The 15,361-nt window shown below is 38.9% G+C and overlaps 1 protein-coding gene across 14 annotated transcripts in view; it reads left to right on the plus strand.

Moving 5' to 3' along the window:
• Nucleotides 1-15,361, plus strand: part of ESRRG (estrogen related receptor gamma) — a 478,583-nt gene that overhangs the window by 253,448 nt on the left and 209,774 nt on the right. The window lies entirely within an intron of this gene.

Below are 15,361 nucleotides of genomic sequence, written 5' to 3' on the forward strand. Positions count from 1 at the left end.
ATTTTGTTTTCATAAAAGTGCCTGTGGGGTGTTAATCAAACAGGTAGAATCAATTTGAATTTTCAGTGCAGTAAGAAGATTAAGCCAGCACTGATCTGTGCAACCACCATTGTTACAAAGGCTCAGTGTTTGCCTTCTTCAGATGATTTGTTATCTCATTGTTTTAACAAACTTTTTATAAGCAACAATTGTGCACTACATGTGATTAGATTGTGGTTAACATATCAGAGATTTCAGGCAAGAGAACCATTTGCTTCACGTGCTTTTTACACTTCTAATAAACATTTATGTCTTTGACATTCCTGCCAGGGTCAAAGTTTTTGAATGAAGCCCAACTGATTGAATACACAGTGACATTCGAACCTTTTCGTTCAGCATAGTGGTTATTCAGAGTTCTATGCCTGAAACATAGTAAGATTCAAGGGAGCGGGGAAATATCCAGTAAGTAGTGAAAATGACAGGCCGTTTATAAGAAGCAAGTAATCGTGGATTGTCATGAGACAGAAGAATGGTTTCTGTAACATAGAGTGCAAGTAGGCTTGTTCCATGCCTAGAAAGCATGGGTGTGAGCTTGTCCTGTGCTTTCTAGGTACGGGTCCAGGGGGGTTTGCATCTGTTCTAATTCAGCAGCAAATAGTGTGCTTTCCATGGGAAAGTTGTGGGGCAAACAGCAATCCATGCAAAAACCCAATTGCCATTTGTTCCGATTCAGCGGTAACTACGGGTTTTCTCTGGGGAAAGTGGTGGGGCAAATGGAGGTGTGGACAAGCCCTAATACAACAAATGAACTGCCTAAGAAGGAAGAAATTAGTTAGCAGCATGGATGGATGAGTTACTAGAAGAAAGGGTACATTTCAGCTAGACAAAGTTCAATGAGTAAGAGGAATTTCAAGAAACACAAGCTGAGAAAGTACACATGCATCCACAAATCCACTCGCCAGCTTACAAAGGTGCGAGTCCCTGTCCCTGTGTAGGAAGGATGCCTAGTAGCGCACTTACCTTCACCACAAAGCTTTCCAGTTGTTATGTATACTGAAGAAGGGGAAAAAGTAGTAGGAGTGGGTATAAGCAGAAGAACCTCCTCCTCATCTTCTGTGATCCACAGTGCAAATGAGAGAAGAGCACACCTCCCTTTGAAGCCCTGCATACATACCAAAGGACCAGAAGGGAAGGGACTGGTGAAAACCATAAATGAAGCCTGGCTAAAAAGCCATTCTAACAGTTATAATTATATAGTTACCATATTTTTACGTCTATAAGACGCCCCCATGTATAAGACGCCCCCTATTTTTGGGGACTCAGATTTAAGAAAATGGGGGGGAGACACTATCTGTGTATAAGAAATGCCCTAATTTTTGACATTATTTTAAAGGAAAAAAACTAGTCTTATACACGGAAAAATATGGAATTTGATTTTTGGATATCTTTTTATGAGCATCTCAAACTGATGACACAATACACAAAAATTTTTTTTAAAAAAATTGCATATGCAAGTAGAAATGATTTCAGATCCAATACAGATACTAACTAGAAGAGGTGCAAAATAATTGTGGAATATTTAATTTACACTTGAAAGGCTGGTGAGCGTCATTTTACAAGTTACAAAATACCTGCACAAGAGGATTTTCCTGTGAATACATACACAAAGCAGCTATAGTGATTCATAGCTTTCCACTGCATCTTACATTTAAGAATACAAGAATGTGGTTGTCTTAAAAGAGAAAATGCAAACAGGCAACTCTGAACTTACATGGGGGTTACATTATGGGGATAGCACATATAGGCAAAATTGCATATAATTGCATATAATTGCATAACACATTGGGTGCAATGGCAGGTGGAATTGACAAGATGTTTGCAGCTATTTATTTATTTACTTGTTTTGCCATACACATAAAGCTGAATGTGCATATGTTAAATGTGCATAAATTGCAAATTACCTGTATTTAAAAATTTGGTTAATTGTGTTCATGAGAGTATGAGTGAACCAGAGTCCACAACAACTAGGAAATGTGGGACTACTTTGCATGACAGGTGAACATTGAAGGCTCTTCATAGTTATTTACCTTAAAATGTTTTATCAGAACATTTTGTATTTTTTATTTTAAAAAATGTTTCCCAAATAAAAATTTAATGATTCCAGTTGCATTGATTGCACTATCCAAGAAAGTGTAGCATGCTTTGATATTCTTCTGCTATTCCTGTCTAGGTGGCAGTGAACCTTGTAAGGATATAGTTGAAATGATCTGAAAATACCACCAAGGATTGAATTTGAAAAGCATAATAGAAGAGGCCTAAATGTGTATGCAATTCAATAAGCTTTTCTCACCCAAAGAAACTGAAATCTGCAGACACTTCCCCTGTCTCTTTTGTCCTGTCAGGTTCCTTCCCAGACCTTTGGCTGACAAGGATACATCAGATTTTTTCATGTCCTTACCTACTACATCTTGCTATTTAAACTCCAACCCACCCATCTCTTTCCCCCTTTCTACTTACAAAACATTTGTCAAGTCACTTCCTCTTCCATCTGCTCTCCATGCAAGGTAATCTGACCTTCTTGAAGAGAAAACCTCTTCTTCTCCATAGGCATGAATGGAAATTTGTCCAAATCTGCTCTTCAACTCAACTACACCCCAGCAATTCTTGCTCTGATCTGAGGTCCTTGGACTTCATGAAAATGGGAGTTGTATAGACTGCCAGCTTGAGCATGTAGTCATCTTGTTTCCGTTTATTAAATGCCCCTTAGTGTGTGGCTTTTATAGAAACATATCCTGCTATTCACACACCTGCAGGAAAATGTGTCCCTTACAAATTTCAGATATTTCCCTCTAATAAGCTTGCTCTGTTTTGTTTTTTTGTTCACTGTCTGTTGGAATGAGACCATCATTTCCACCCGGTTTTCCATATACACAGCTGCAAAGTGTCTCTCATTTTATTTTATTTATGAGATTTCTACCACACTTCAAGTAATGCAAAGTACAGTGGTGCCCCGCAAGACGAACGCCTCGCAAGACGGAAAACCCGCTAGACGAAAGGGTTTTCCGTTTTGGAGGCGCTTCGCAAAACGAATTTCCCTATGGGCTTGCTTCGCAAGACGAAAATGTCTTGCGAGTTCCCTCTGGGTTTTTTCGCTTTTTCCGCCCTTTTCCTAAGCCGCTAAACTGCTTAACAGCTGATCTGCTGATAAGCCGCTTCTCAGCTGATTGCTAAAAGCCGCTAGACCGCTAATAGCGCTAATCCGCTAAGCCGTCAATGGGCTTGCTTCGCAAGACGAAAAAACCGCTAGACGAAGAGAATCGCGGAATGGATTCTTTTCGTCTTGCGAGGCACCACTGTACTGCTGAGCAGCCAAGTCCATTTACCCAACAAAGAAAGAGGTATGGCGTGTTCAGAAGTTTCTGCTAGATTCTAAACCACAAAACAACAGGCATGGAAGAGAGCAAGGCATATAATCCTCTCTGCCCTCTCTCTCCCTGGCCCACGGAGCTATATGTCAGAAGTGGACTGGGCTTTCCAAGGGTATAAAGCAGAGGTTCTCAGCCTTTCTAACCTGAGAGTTCACTTAAAATTAAAATTACCAACCAGTAACAAAATGGTGGTGCAGGGGCAGACCCAGTAAAAAAATGTAATCAGGCACAATCAGCTGGCAGTTGTGTCATTTTCTATTGATATCTAATCCTTTGGAAATTGCTGAATTCTTTGCCACTAATTGTGGCAGGGAGTTACATATTTCAGTTTGATTCAAGCTAAGTTCAGACATTGGCTGTGGATTCTGCCTCTGAATTTTAGAAAGAATTTGCTCACCTGAAGGGTCTCTAAGTGGAGAATTCTTTTTATTTTAAATTTCCCCTTCCTGCTACCACATGCCTCTCAAAAGTACTTCTCTCGTGTCATTTCTTTTCCTCTTCTCCTTTCACACCTCTTCCTTACTCCTTTTACATATAAGAACATAAGAAGAGCCCGCTGGGTCAGGCTTATGGGCCACCTAGTCCAGCATCCTGTTCTCACAGTGGCCAGCCAGATGCTCGCGCTGTTCTGTTATTGATACCTCACAGCCTGCAGCTACACACACCTATCACCTTAAGGAATTTGTAATCTGTTGTACATGTGTATGTTGCATATATGAACTAATGTGTGGAGTTCAGGAGAGGGATAGAGTGATCTATACACATCACTAATTTCATTCACAAACGATGTATTTCTAAGATCAAGGAAAGACTCTTGTGTTAAATATGTTCTGCCAGGCTAAACATTATAGCAATTAACAACACAATAGCAGTGAGCAGATCATGTTGTCTCTTGTAATTATTTCTGTAAAGAAGGAATGGTTTTATTTGAGGCCTACAATATCATTATGAATTAACACATGGGCACACAAAGCTGGACTCACAGGACCTGTTAGTGAAAAACGCTTAGCTTTCTGAGCCGCTTATGGAACTATTGTGAGTGGAGGTTGCAGATCCCTAACAGCATGAAACCCATCTAAAAATTTACACAATAATTTTTGAGCTGGCCTTCATTCTGTATACTCTGTGTTGGGTGAATGATTTCCTAATATGTACAGGTAAGGCTTCTAGGCATAAGTGCTCAGTTAGTGGTTCACCTTGGTGAGCGAGCCCAATGAAATATTGGTACTGCTCTTGCTCAGGGAAGTTTGACTTTGCCAATATTGAAAGAATATGCATTTTTAAAAAGCCAGAAGCGATAAATAAATATGCCTTTGGGTTTAGACCATGATTTAATGAGGGGAGAATCTATGGGGGTGGGGGTAATCTGGAAACAATATTAACTGGGTTTGGTTTAGTATTTGGACAAAGAAAGCAGTGCTCTGAGTTGAGCACAGAGAGATAAGCGCCCTGACTTGCAATAGATTAAGAGACATGCATTGGTTAGAACAAACCATGTTTGAGACTCTCCCTGAGTGCCGCCACGTTTAGATTTAAGATTAACTGCGGTAGAATGCTGGAGCGGCTGTTTGTTTTATGAAACAATCACTAATGACATTAAACAGACGGAGGCCTTTCCAACACGATTGTTCATTTGCGATAAACTGAGAGAAGCCCACAAGAGATTGGAAAAGAAAACTCATAAGTGCTCATTTTGAGGTTCTTGCAATGTCCTGTTGGAGGTGACAATTAGTGAAAGAGAGTAGGAACCTTACTCTAAGCACATTTAGGATTTTTTTTTCATATGGCAAATAGTTGGTAAATGTTTGCACAGCTCTATCTTTAAACCAAGCAACTGAAAGGTAATAATATAATGACAGATTTCCTGTGAACATTTTATCCTCCCTCTCTTGCTCCTGTGTAAAGGAAACCTGCATTAAACATTAGCAGCACAGTTAAAAGAGTGTTATCTATTAGTTCAATTAGACATCAGACATTTACTTTTTGATGCATTGGGAGGCTGATTTGATTTGGGGCCAATCGTTTAAAAATAAGAGAGCAGAGCTGCGTATGGAGCTGTGTACAGATATCTGTAGCTCTGAAGTCTTAATTGCAAATTCAGATAAAGATTAGAAGGGGCTGTATCTCTGTAGAACAAAGGTATTTGCTAATACCTGAGATATAAAAGTGGTTAAATTCAATATTTACTAATTTAGGATTTTGATTGAGCTTTAGGATTCTTATGTGTGTGTGTGTGTGTGTGTGTGTGTGTGTGTGTAGAAAATTCCACACCATTAAGCTGTGATGCAGAAAGCTTCACTTTCATAGTTTATTTCAGATAATATATTTTGGATTTGTTAAAACATGAAATGTAATGTCTGCTCTCCCAGCTGCCCCCCACCGTTGCCTTGCGGCCACATTAAGTTTTTGTTTTTATACATAAATATATTAATGAAAGTGTTTTAAGTGCTTATTACAGAAATGGTTTGTTTTGAAACACAGGCTTTTTCACAGCAGTTTTACACTTCATTGTGTACTATAAAAGACATACTAAGTAGAGGTTGTCAGGTTTCCATCTGAAGTAGACAACTGCTGGGGAATGGACCCATTTATGATGCCACTCAAGCAGGACTAATCTAGAGCAGATATTGTATACATAACTGGTAACATGAACACACAGTCCCCTAAATATTTTATTCTGTTAAAAATACTGTTTAAAGGAAGGATATCTTTATATACTAATATTTAAAATTTTAAGACGCAAATAAAAGGAAGATGTGTGTCTTGAAAATTAGACTGATTCTTCCACTGAGTGCAATAATGTACTGCCAATTATGGCAGGGATTGGAAATCTATGGCCCTCCAGATGTTGTTGGACTACAACTGCCATCATCCCTCACCATTGGCCATGTTTGCTGGGACTAATGGGAACTGGAGTTCAACAATATTTGTAGGGCTACAGGTTCCCCACCCCTGAAATAGGAGGCTGTTAGATTGTGTATTCTCTTTATTCCTCGTGTAACAAAATTTAATTCCTCCCACAACGTCCCATTAATATTTGGGCTATTCCTTTTTCTTTAACCAGCATGGAAGCTGTCTTGCTTGCTCTTTTTTTCATATGCCAGCTTTAATCAGCAAGCAGGAATGGATAGAAGAAAATAAGAATTGCTTTCTTTGTGTCTGTAAAATTTTGACAGAAAATGGAATAATTCCATGCAGATCTGCTCATACTCTCAAACAGACTATAGAAGCTGCAATGTGTTTCACAACTGCACCCCAACAATGTGCAAATGGGCCTATCAAGGTGTTACAAAGACCTTTATATTGTAATGTGATGGTGAAAACATTGTACAGTTCTGGTCACCTCACCTCAAAAAGGATATTTTAAAGGGGGGATTCAGAAAAGAGCAACCAGATTGAACAAGGAGATGGAGCAATTCCCCATGAAAAGCTTTAGTTTAGAGAAAAGGTCGATGAGGCCACTTGAAAGAAGTCTATAAAATTATGCCTGGCATGGAGAAAGTGCAGAGTAAAAAAATTATCCCTCTCATAACACTCAAGGATACCCAGCAGTGAAGCTGAATGTTGGAAGATTCAGGACAGACAAAAGAAAGTACTTTAACTGCTTCTGTTGTTAAACGATGGAATTTGCTTCTATAAGAGGCAGTGGTGGTCACCATTTGGGTGGCTTAAAAAGAGGATTGGACAAATTCATGGAGGATAAGGCTTAGGGTTGCCACCTTTGGTCAGGCTAAATAAAGGACAGGTCGGGCAAAATATGGGATAGGTTGGGGGGAATTGGGGGGGCCTAAAAATTACTTCCCCTGGTGCAGAAATGACTTCAAAGCAATCCATTACAATGACACACATGGTTTACAGTGCTTTATTCAATTAAAAAAACCCAAAGCTCTATGATTTACAGCTGTAAGAAAAATATTGCATATTACATGCATAGCTGGTCTTTGTAATGCAAGAATTTGAGCTGACTCACCACCACCAGTAAATCTCCAGAAATTTAACTGGATTAAAAATGGGTAACTGGTAAAGTAAAAATGTGAGCCTATCATGACACAGTTATTATCCCTTAACATAAATCATATAACTCTTGCTGAAACATAAGTTTTTGTTTAAGATTACAAATCTAATGAATTGGGAGTAGAATTTAGGATCGGATACTGATGATTCCAATGATCTAGGAGCCTTGACAGCCTAATATCTGTATGGTATCTGCCTCTGCATTACTCTTTGTACAGTAGTTCATAATCTGTGGGTTGAAAAGAAAATAATGTTGTGTCAAACAGTGATTGAGATGGAGGAAGACAGCTGATCAGTATGGTGAAGTGGTGGATGACGCCTTGGGAGGAGAGCAGGAATAGGGTCAAGTGGTACAGATGAGTCATCCTTTGTGTCCTTCAAAATATTTGAGATTATGTTTTTATGTATCCTGCAGTTTTGTAATGAAATTACTTTTTTAGAGTACTTATGACTGCAGGGGAAAGAGTAACACTGAAAACCAGTATAATTTTTGACCTGTATGGGGCCTCCAAGCAACAGTGGCAAGACAGCCAAATGACATACAGAATAATAATAGTAGTTGCAGTCATATGTAGCTGAGCTTCTGAAGGCCAGGATTTATGGTGCATGGACAAGTGGAAGATATCTCATTTTTTATGTGATTTGCTTTATATAGACCATACTTTTATGCTTTGTACAACTTTGGTAGCCACTATCAGCCAGTTGGATGTGAGCTAGTTGTTTCTTCTCTGACAATCTTTGATGTGATTCAGTAAAATGATAAATACGGTACATACACAGCCAAAATCATGTTTCTTATCCCTTCCTCAGTGTACTCTTGGTGACTTGTAAATACAGCTTTCCAATAGTATGTATTGTTTGAGAACTTTACAGACACTAAGAAATATTTAGAAGCCAACATATTGCATGCTCCCATAAACATAGCAAAGCACAGATGTCTTGTTTTGAAACCGTTTAATGAGGTTGCTCACGCTGATTTCAGTAAGCTTTGGATCTGGACCATAAAAAGGGCATGTACAAATTTTGTATACTGATGAAGCTGGGCCTGCAAAATTGATTTAAACAATGATTCCACAGAAAGCAGCAGGGCCCAAAATAAAAAAAAAATTAATGGATCATGTTGATGTCAAGAATTGTGCCCAAGGTGTCTCAGTTGCTATTCAGAAGCAGAGGTCTTTAGCAACTGTGAAAACTTAATGTTGCTTCACATCTATAATATGAACCTGCAGGTGCTTTTTAAGCCAAAGTGAATACTACTAGTAGATGATCAGGAAATATTAACTTTTTGTTGCATTTGGGGGACAATAGATAACCTTGATTTATTTATTTTTTGCAACTTAGTATGTTACAGAGAAATTCACCTCTCTCACATTCATGTTAAACTGCATATAAACCAAAGGGGGAAATGTTTACTTGTTGGTGTTTGATATATGTTACAATACCTATTTACTATAGATCTCTAACTAATTTGAAAGGCAAAGTATCCTTCAGTTACAAGTTGTAGTTGCAATCCTATGCACATTTACCTGGGAGTTAGCTCCACTGTAAAATTACTTTCGAGAAGACATGTATTGGATTGTGCTGTTTGCCTTTGCATTTTTATGTCAACAACTGTGTACGTAGCAGATATCACTTTGATATCAGGCGACTGGCTTTATTTACCTGTGCTTGGCTCCTTTGTTAGCCTGTAGCACCTATCTTTAAAATATAACTGGGCAAATATAATTAAAGAAACAAACAAATAAATAAATCAAATTTTATATCTTGTGTTAAGTGGAGCTAACCTTTTTTAAAAAATGGGTGTATAACAGCTGCAGATATCTGAACAGGAATAATGTGACAAAAGATACTTAATAATACTTTTTATGAAGAAAGCTTAATAAAAACACTTTCCAAAACTTGGAATGCTGCACACCATATAATCACTTTATTTCTATAAAGCAAAATGCAACTTTTAGAGGAGAGTGAAAACTGTTAGAAATGAAATCATGTACGTTGTTATACATCTTTAGAATATATGATGGGATCTGTGTGCTATATGTTGCCTTGCTACTTTCTTCCCTCTGATGTGATGCTTTTGCCAGATTAGAAGCATTAGTGCCCTCTATTGTTCATTAGAGGACTGCCAATATTTTTAAAGTACTGTGTGCTTTCTATCCGTTTATCCAAATGAAAAATGCTTACTGAATTTTCCTACTTAATAAGTATTGGTAAGAACGGAATTGCTTTAATCTGTGTCATTTTAAGGAAATGCAGTAAGTATCTCCACTTTCTAAGAGTGGAGTTCATCTTTAAGAGTTCATCTTTAATTTGTGGAATATTCATTTGTGGAGCTGTGGAGGGTGTTCTATTTTAACAGAAAAATATCTATAGAGTACACTTTCAGAAAAGAGAATTTTGGAGTCCAAATATATACATTTTAGCACTTCTATTTGGTGCACATTATTGTGCTAGGATACCTGAAATATGTAAAATGTACAGTATAACTTTTCAGAACAACAGAAAAATAGTGTATTGTGGCTAGGTATTGCTCTTTAACTATGTTAAAGGAGAAAGCAAGAATGACAACTTCATTCAAGCAGATCATTTGAAGTTACATTAAACAGCTGCTTTTAAACAACTGACAACAAAGGAGATCATTTTGATCTCAACAGCACTGAAACTCAAGCAGCATGCTCCCTTAGAGATGTTATGAGGAACACATTTGCGCATTTGTATACCAACAGACAGTGTATTCCCCACTGTGCTTGTTGCCAAACAGTGGTTTTTCTGCTCACTTTGTATTCAGTCAGGGATCCAGGAAACCCAAATCCAGCTAGGCAAATGCAGAACAGCTTAGTTGAAGCAGCTTTAACAGGTGCTGTCAGTGCAGACTTGTTGAACCAGAGAGACAACGCAAACAAATGTGTAGCATTGGTCAATAGGGTAGGATTTGCCCCAGTGCACATGATGGCACTCAGTTGTGAAACTGTTCTCTCTCTCTCTCTCTCTCTCTCTCTCTCACACACACACACACACAGAGGCAAAATGGGATGCTTGTTAAAGGAAAAATGCAATAGCCTTGTCACATTAATTAAACTTTTATATGGGAAACTAATTAGTTATTCTCTATAAAATAATGTGAGCATACCGGCATAGTTGCAAAGAAATAATTAGACTGAATGAAATAGTATTTTAGGATGACTGTAGTTGACTGAGGATGAATTGTAATAGTTCCCCCCCTATTGTTTGATGTCTTTTCCAAACAGCAAAGTGTATAATCCCTGTGGAACGAAAGGCTCCAAGGCACAGTAGCATTTCTGATAATACCTTTCTTTAGACCAACAACCACATATTTGAATTATCCCCAAATTTGGCAGTGATAAGAAAAAAACAACAACCATCTGAATCTACCTGGAATCATGAAAAATTAAAATACAAGGAGAGAAGCAATAGAATAGAAGTGTATACCTTCGTTGTATTTATTTATTTATTTTTAAATAAAAGTATTTATATATCAGTCTCATAAACTATCAAGATGGTATACAGTAATATACATACAATAAAGCATAAAGCACCTTTAAGAACAAGATGAAGAGCCAGTGTGGTGTAGTGGTTAAGAGTGGTAGACTCGTAATCTGGTGAACTGGGTTCGCGTCTCCGCTCCTCCACATGCTGCTGCTGGGTGACCTTAGGCTAGTCACACTTCTCTGAAGTCTCTCAGCCCCACTCACCTCACAGAGTATTTGTTGTGGGGGAGGAAGGGAAAGGAGAATGTTAGCCGCTTTGAGACTCCTTCGGGTAGTGATAAAGCGGGATATCAAATCCAAACTCCTCCTCCTCTTCTTCTTCTTCATTATTAAAAGGACTGGCTCAATCAAGAAAGTTTTAAACACCTGCAAGGCCTGTTGGCATATAATGTCCTTTAAGAAACACCTGAAAGTCAAAAGCAAGGATGCCTGCTCAATCTCTGCTTGAAGAGTGTTCCACAGCATGGGACTGAAGTTAGCTGGGTCTCTGTTATTACTAACATCACTCCTAAAGGTGATCTGGAGTGAGCAAGCTGTAAGGGCTTATTATGTGGTTTCTTGGACCCAAGTTGTTTGGGACTTGTGTAGCAACACAAGAACCTTGATCTTGAACCATTAGCATAAAGGCAGCTAGGGCAGATGTTTTAGAAGAGGTGTCACACACTGTCAGCCATCTGCTCCCATCAGCGGTGGCATTCTGCTGTACCTGTAGCTTCTGGACTTGACTCAACGGTAGCCTCACATCACCTAATCTACATGTTTCATAGTTTTCATAATTGGTTTTAGGCTTCTCTTGGTTTGTTATTTTGCCACATGGCATGCCTTGTTTTTCTAGATGTGATGGTTCTGTGCCCTACACACAGTTCATGGGTATAGAAAACAGAGTCCATTCAAAGCATATATGTGTACACTGCTTTATCAGTGCATTGTTTATGGCATGTCTTGCACAGCGATGCAGGCAATAACTAAGGTGTTTTTTTTAGAATCCCAATGACTACAATTTAAGAAATATATTTCCTATTTATGCAGACTGGACAGTCTACTATATCCCGAAGATTCAAAGTAGTATCAAATTGTGGTCACATTGACATTATATGTTTAAAGCACTCTTTAACAGTCATGGCTTACCCCCAAAGAATGCTGGGAACTGAAGTTTGTTAAGGGGTTGCTAGGAGAGTGGTCACAGAGCCAAAACCAATAGCACTATTAAACTACAATTCCCAGGATTCTTTGGAGGACTTGTGACTGTTAAAGTGGTATAAGAGTGCTTTAAACATATAGTGTGGATACAATGGAGTAACATTCAATTTGACAACTGATATCTCCCTCTACTCCACCAGATTACTTCTACCACTTTCTGGGGGAGACACGTCAACAGACTGGTATGCTTTCTTAATGGTTCATGAGTTTGGCATTTGGTGGCCTTCATAATTTGGACTTTCAGAGAGTTAACTGTATAACCAAGTTCCATTAAACTTTAGAAGGTATTTAGAAGCAGAAGCAGTGGGATATAGAACATACATTCTAACTATCTTAAATAAATTAATGTACAGTGGTACCTCAGGTTACATACACTTCAGGTTACAGACGCTTCAGGTTACAGACTCCACTAACCCAGAAATATTACCTCAGGTTAAGAATTTTGCTTCAGGATGAGAACAGAAATCGTGCTCCAGCGGCGTGGCGACAGCGGGAGGGCCCATTAGCTAAAGTGGTACCTCAGGTTAAGAATAGTTTCAGGTTAAGAACGGACCTCCAGAACGAATTAAGTTCTTAACCCAAGGTACCACTGTATATGACAAAGGCTTAAAATCAGTCTCCCTGAGACCCATCCATTTTATCCATTACATGTGTAAGATGTGAATCTAAACAGAGCTCTTTCATGAGGTGCTGGTTCTCTTAATTTTATGCACAATTCTCTTGAGACAAAATATTTTCTTTTAAGCAGAATTAGTCTCGTTGAAGTGAATGAAATTGAACGGGCTTAAGTCCAAGATTTTCATCTTAACAGGATTGTGGATTGGGCTGTGTGAAGGTCAAAAGCTGCTGCACTCTCACCGGCAAGCATTTGTCTAATAAAAATTGTCACCCACTTTGCTTCTCATGCTCTGGGACAAACATGGCAGTAAGCCCGCATATAACAATGTAAGTAAAGACAGAATCTGAGTCAATGATTCTTCCTTAATTGTCAATCCTCAGTATTGAAGTCCTAGTAGCCATTTCCATCTTTACATTAACTAATAAATCCCAAGTGCATTTTTAAAAGGTATATTTTGCCTCAGTGCTGAGAGCTCAATAACTTCAAGTGTTCTGAATTGATATGTATTAATATTCATTAAATAGGCTTGAAAACATACCTCCCCAACACACACATTTCTGTATCTGATCAGTGGATGTCTAAAAAAAATAGAGGTAGTAAATCACGAGACTAAATAGGCAGGGAGAAGATGTGTGTACTGTTTTACAGTTTGCAAAATAGTTCAGCATGCAAAACTGTACTGAAAAAAATTAAAGCCTTCAGTGTGTTACAGTGATTAAAATGTTAGATATGTGGTGGAAATATTCTGGTAATACTTTTGATTGAAATACCGTATTTACTCGAATCTAATATTCACCTTTTCTGGCCAAATTACGTTGCAAAAATCAATGAGCGCGTTAGAATCGATGGCACATTTACATTTGCCAGCAAATACTTTTTTGTTTTGTTTCAAGGTTCTAAAAATTGAGGTGCGTATTAGATTCAGTGGCACATTAGACTCGAGTAAATATGGTAAATAGGATGAATGAATGAGTTGAATGAGTTGGTGAGGTGTATGAGGTGAAGAATGAGTGAATTGATGCAGTTGCTGAAATTGCTTTTATTTGTAGATATAAGTCTCACAGTCAAGGCAGATCAATCGAGGTCTTCCGGGAACCTTTCCCCAGACAACCAATATGCAGTAGAATCAGGTGGTAGAAGGCTGTAGTAGTGATTGAATAGGCTGCACCACAATAGCTTGTGAAGGGGAAGGGTTGCCAGCATTCTGCTATGTCAGCATTGTGTAAGCCTACAAACATTGCTACCTGCAAACATTCTTCCTAGCCTGCTGAGAGCTGGCAGGAGAGGGACAAAGAGTTTGGTCCCCTTCCAGCAGCCCACCCATTTCTGTGTTTGGTTTGGAGGCAGGGGCTTTCCTCCTTTGGCAGCCCACTACATAAAAGAGGCACACTAAATCCCTCCTCTACCAGCCCACTCACTCGCCTGCATTCAACTTTGTATACTCGCTTGCATGCAATTCATTGTCATGTGTGGGCTACCAGGCAACTGCTGAAATCAAGGTTATCTTACCTCCTTTTGCTGCATGCTTAGATTAGTCAAAGTATCAAAATTCCCTGCGTCTAGACTCTATTAACAGTAATTCTAATTCTGGATCAGGCCTGATTCCGTAAACAGATCAGTACTGCTCTGTGCCAATCTCCCATTCTTATATCCTTGGCCACTGACCAATGGATACAGAATGCCTGCCTAGAACTATCCAAATGACTACTAGCCCAAGTGGATCTCTAATGAGTCCTTTGTGATATTTTTTTTTAATGAGTCATATAATCCTAATCTTTGGATGGCATTATTGCAACTTGATCCATAGCTCTGCCCCTTATACTGCCAGGGTAAAAGGTGTTGGGGGGGCAGGAAAAATGTTCCTTTGGTATGCCAACTCCCATCCTAGCAAAGTGAAGAGGCCCAGATCAGACCCATTGCTTTTACTTGATGCCAGCAGGGCCAGTTCCGGATCCAGTGGATCCTGTGCCAGCCCAGCCCCCATTTCAGGAGTCTCCACTGCCTACCACTAGTGGGGAAGTTGCTCGTGATAGCTTCCTCCAACCTGCCATGTTTGTGGGCACACCAGGACCTCTTCTTGCTGGCAGATAAGAGATAAATGGGAAAGTAGGGATGGGAACTTATTCAGTTGCATCTTAAAGTAATCCCCTTTTCTCAGTTACCCACTGTTAATATTTCCCCCCTCGTGCCAGCAATTCTGCATATTTATGGAAAGCTGAAGAAGAGGAAACCTTTGCTAGCCTGTCTTGACACCTGTATAGCATATACTGTCAACTATGATAAATGGAACAGAAATATAAACACTTGAACAGAAGCTGAAAGCTACAGAGAGAAACACAAAAGGATGAATAGTTGATATCAGAGAAAAAGCAAAACAAATGGGTCTTGGAGTAAACAAACTAAAATGACATATTGAAAACTGTGAAGTACTGAGGCTGCGGTGGCAAAGAGCCAGCAAAAGGAACAGATGGAATATGGTGCATAATTCATAACCAAATACTAATAAAATAAAATGGTGCATCACACATATTGTTGAAGATTATGATGGATGTCAACCAGTAATCTAACAATGCTATTTATAGGTTTCTCTCTTACTCATACCTAAATTCGAA

This window comes from Podarcis erhardii, assembly GCF_964252035.2.
Source record: "Podarcis erhardii genome assembly, chromosome: 3".
In the NCBI taxonomy this organism is placed as follows: Eukaryota; Metazoa; Chordata; class Lepidosauria; order Squamata; family Lacertidae; genus Podarcis; species Podarcis erhardii.